This window comes from Salmo salar, chromosome 05 (genome assembly GCF_965601325.2).
Source record: "Salmo salar chromosome 05, fSalSal1, whole genome shotgun sequence".
Classification (NCBI taxonomy): domain Eukaryota; kingdom Metazoa; phylum Chordata; class Actinopteri; order Salmoniformes; family Salmonidae; genus Salmo; species Salmo salar.
The window spans coordinates 34777285-34782554 of NC_138295.1; positions in this window are offsets into that span (position 1 = coordinate 34777285).

Below are 5270 nucleotides of genomic sequence, written 5' to 3' on the forward strand. Positions count from 1 at the left end.
CTTTGGTTCCCTTACGGAGAGGGATGCAACTACACCTTTCTCTCACAAGATGTCAGCCTGGCCCGCGGTCTGCTGTATGTAGGCCTACGTATGTGTCATCGTAATGACCACGCTCTCAATAGGACCTTGTGAACTTCTCAGTACACACGAATTGACCACATCCTCAAACGGCCAGTCTTTCTGGATTGTACACAGGTTTTTTCTCTCTCCCTGCAGTGGTGTTGTGTTGGTAACTCATATGTAGGCCTATGGCATGTAATGGAGGTACATGAGGGGAGGGAGTATGGGGTTTTGTAGTATTTTGTAGAGTATGAGGCTGGATTGGACCATGGGGTTAGGCTTGCTTGACAGGGTTTGGTGTGGTTCTGCTTTGTAGTGTGATGTAGCCAGGTGTCACTGGGGCTGCTGTGTCTGTCTGCCATTAAAAGAGTGTTTCCTTATTGCTGCGAGCAACTCCCCGTCACACCAACTACACCTGCACATCAAGGTCTGCTCTCTCTCTGTAACATCCATTTTTAATTATTGGGTTCGGGGGTCTGTGTGTGTGCAGCGCCACGCCACAGACCGTCGGTAATTAGAGCCGTTCGTTTGAGGCTGAAAAAAGCGGGTTGTAAACATCCCCTCAACCTGCTTGCTCTGTGAGTTTCGGTGTGATAGCAGGGGCTGACTGGGTACAAAACAACGCAGTGGGGGTGGTGGGTGAACCGTGAATAGTGAATTGCTACTGTGGAGTATTTTGGCCATGTCTTTGAGGTGGTGCACTGCATTACACCCTCAGATGACTTTTATGGATTTTTGATCATGCCTTTTGGAGCAGCTTGTTCATTTCCCTATGCCAAAGGAAGGTGAGATGGAAATTTGGAGAAGAGGGAGAGTTTCCTGTTTCCTTCTCTTTGACTGTTCCCCGTAGACGGCTTTATCTGAAGTATCTCTATGAAACAAAGTGAATTACTGTATCTAGACTTCCAGATAAGAGCTCTGCTTCAGGCTAATGAGATTTACATCAAGGTCAATTTTTATTGACCATGTTTTCAGGACTTAATGCTGAGGTGGATATACAGTAGATTAATGTGTTTTCCACTTTGTGCTGGTTTGACGGTTCTCTCCCTTCTCTCTGCACCATCCTGTGTGTGTGTCTTACCATGAAAGGCTGTGGTAATTGACTGCAATATAAAGTGTTGACGTGTGCGACAAAGGAACACACCCACAGTACTCACAACAGCACAGGGCCATTTAGTGGTTACAGGGTGCTCTATCACGCATTGTTTGTCTATGCAAAACAAACTATATGATTTAGTTGTGTAAATTGTTACAGCACTGCAAGCACAACTGCTTCCTGTCACATTGGCCTTGGTTAGGAGACATGTACATGGCAGTAGCAGGGAGCCACAGGGGACTGTGCCCATTGAAAGTATGTTTTAGTACTGTGAAATTCATGGCAACTGTGTTGGTGAAGAAATCTAATGTCTTCTCAATAGAAAAAGCATTTAAAACTGAGTTGGCTTCTGCTATTTTATGCTGCTGCCTTTGGGTAATTTCCAGCTGTATGTCTTTCTTAGTTTTAAAAGCTGGCAGGTACATTTTGAAGTAGAGGCGAACTTTCCAGAATATCTTCTCCCGTAGTATTCAGAGTCAAATTAGTCACGGAGACTGTCACTCTTTTGCTAAGACATGTCAGCTGCATAGCGACAGCAGATTCTGAGCCGTAGGGCCTTGGCGTCACACACACACACACACACACACACACACACACACACACACACACACACACACACACACACACACACACACACACACACACACAGCTGTGTCCCCGCCTCTTTCACCTAAACATCAGGGGGAGGGAGTGATCTCTTTTCCCAGTCTAACCTGAGGGTGTGCCCCGGGCAGAGTCAATCTGTTCCCTGTCACCCTGCATCTCCTCAGCTCTGCTCAGCCGTTACACAACTCCCAACAAGTCTCCAAGACTTTGAAACAAACTTTTAAAGGTGCAATGTGCAGAAATTACTCTGCCATTTCCTGGTTGCTAAAATTCTAATATAGTTTGCCTCATTTCAGTTTGTGACAAAACAAGTAATGTCTAGATAGTCATTGTACCATCTAAACTGCTGTGAAATATCTTTTCAATAACCAAAAATGTTGTATTTTCAGCTGTTTGAAGCTGGTGCTGAAGGCGTTCAAGGCCTTTCTTACTCAGGACTTTGTTCATGTATTTTTAAGACTGATGTCGGAAGCAGTTATCAGCATATGTATCAGCATTTTATTTATGTGTTTGGGAATTGGTCTCGAAAAGAAAACTTTAGAGTTTTTATGCCACCTATGTATGCTCTGTACATAGGTGGCATAAAGTTTTCTTTAGAGTACTAGATTCAATGTGTATATATATATATATATATATATATGTATATATATATATATAGCTCAAAAAAATAAAGGGAACACTAAAATAACACATCCTAGATCTGAATGAATGAAATAATCTTCTTAAATACTTTTTTCTTTACATAGTTGAATGTGCTGACAACAAAATCACACACAAATAATCAATGGAAATCCAATTTATCAACCCATGGAGGTCTGGATTTGGAGTCACACTCAAAATTAAAGTGGAAAACCACATTACAGGCTTATCCAACTTTGATGTAATGTCCTTAAAACAAGTCAAAATGAGGCTCAGTAGTGTGTGTGGCCTCCACGTGCCTGTATGACCTCCCTACAACGCCTGGGCATGCTCCTGATGAGGTGGCAGATGGTCTCCTGAGGGATCTCCTCCCAGACCTGGACTAAAGCATCCGCCAACTCCTGGACAGTCTGTGGTGCAACGTGGCGTTGGTGGATGGAGCGAGACATGATGTCCCAGATGTGCTCAATTGGATTCAGGTCTGGGGAACGGGCGGGCCAGTCCATAGCATCAATGCCTTCCTCTTGCAGGAACTGCTGACACACTCCAGCCACATGAGGTCTAGCATTGTCTTGCATTAGGAGGAACCCAGGGCCAACCGCACCAGCATATGGTCTCACAAGGGGTCTGAGGATCTCATCTCGGTACCTAATGGCAGTCAGGCTACCTCTGGCGAGCACATGGAGGGCTGTGCGGCCCCCCAAAGAAATGCCACCCCACACCATGACTGACCCACCGCCAAACCGGTCATGCTGGAGGATGTTGCAGGCAGCAGAACGTTCTCCACGGCGTCTCCAGACTCAGTCACGTCTGTCACGTGCTCAGTGTGAACCTGCTTTCATCTGTGAAGAGCACAGGGCGCCAGTGGCGAATTTGCCAATCTTGGTGTTCTCTGGCAAATGCCAAACGTCCTGCACGGTGTTGGGCTGTAAGCACAACCCCCACCTGTGGACGTCGGGCCCTCATACCACCCTCATGGAGTCTGTTTCTGACCGTTTGAGCCAGACACATGCACATTTGTGGCCTGCTGGAGGTCATTTTGCAGGGCTCTGGCAGTGCTCCTCCTGTTCCTCCTTGCACAAAGGCGGAGGTAGCGGTCCTGTTGCTGGGTTGTTGCCCTCCTACGGCCTCCTCCACATCTCCTGATGTACTGGCATGTCTCCTGGTAGCGCCTCCATGCTCTGGACACTACGCTGACAGACACAGCAAACCTTCTTGCCACAGCTCGCATTGATGTGCCATCCTGGATGAACTGCACTACCTGAGCCACTTGTGTGGGTTGTAGAATCCGTCTCATGCTACCACTAGAGTGAAAGCACCGCCAGCATTCAAAAGTGACCAAAACATCAGCCAGGGAGCATAGGAACTGAGAAGTGGTCTGTGGTCACCACCTGCAGAACCACTCCTTTATTGGGGGTGTCTTGCTAATTGCCTATAATTTCCACCTGTTGTCTATTCCATTTGCACAACAGCATGTGACATTTATTGTCAATCAGTGTTGCTTCCTAAGTGGACAGTTTGATTTCACAGAAGTGTGATTGACTTGCAGTTACATTGTGTTGTTTAAGTGTTCCGTTTATTTTTTTGAGCAGTATATATATATATATATATATATATATATACATATATACATACATACATACATACATACATACATACATCACACACACACACACACACACACACACACACACACACACAGTGTGCTGTCATGTTTTTTCGTGTGTGGTGTGTGTGTGTGTGTGCGCGTCTCTCATTTGTGAAAGATCTTTATGGATTTGTGTTTGGGCACTGCTGATCAGTGGCAGACGGGCCTAATTCAGCCAGGTGCTATCATGTGTCATTGTTCCTTTGTGTGGCTGTTGGTACTGCAGCTAATTTCTACTGCTGTGTGTAGTCTAGTGTTTTGATCAAGTTTAGCTCTGGAGGCACATTTTCAAAGTGATGTGTTTGCTCTCCTTCCCTCTCATACCCCACAACCCCCTCCCTCCCTCCAATGTTCCTGATAGTGATATGCGTGGAACCAAGCGGTCACTCACCAGGAGAGACATATCTATGTACTGTGACAACAATAAAACACTGCCACCAGCCAATGTTTAATAAGGAAGTGTGTTGAGCAATGTGTGTGTGTGTGTGTGTACGTGCGCCCGTGTGTGTGGTGAGGCATTAGAACTGAACTTAAACTTGACAATCTCAGTGTGCCTGTAATATAAATTAGATTTTCAACTAAACACATTTGTTTTGCATTAATTTGCTGCTCTTTAATTACTTGTTACTTTTATTTCTTATTCTTAAATGTTTTATTTATTTTTTATTATTTTGCAACTGCATTGTTGGTTCGGGGCTTGTAAGGTCTATACCTGTTGATTCGGCGCATGTGACTAATACAATTTGATTTGTATATCATTTGGTGTCTGTGTGTTCGTTCACGAACATGTCTATATCATTTTATACAAGGGGTGGGTCTAATCCTGAACGCTGATTGGTTAAAAGTGCATTTGTTGTGGAAAAATATTGACTCAAATACTTCTCAGATACCAGAGCTTGTGAATTCAATTAGACTTTATCACAGAGAGCAACAAAGCCGAGTTAGATTCAGTTGTTTCATGAACTTCATTCTTAGTGCTTGGTTTTTATACAGTCTTACCCTTACATAACGTCATCACCCTATTTTCCAAATCTTGTTGTCTTACCATCCTCTTATTGGCTCAGACATTGGGGCATAGATTCTATTGGTGGCATGACATGCATAACCCTTAGCTAATGTTCCTGTCCAAAGGTCTTCACAAGTTCAGACTGACGTTGTCTTATGTATGATTAACCTATGTGCGTGTCCTAGTATCCTTCACAATATCAGATATGGCCCAGA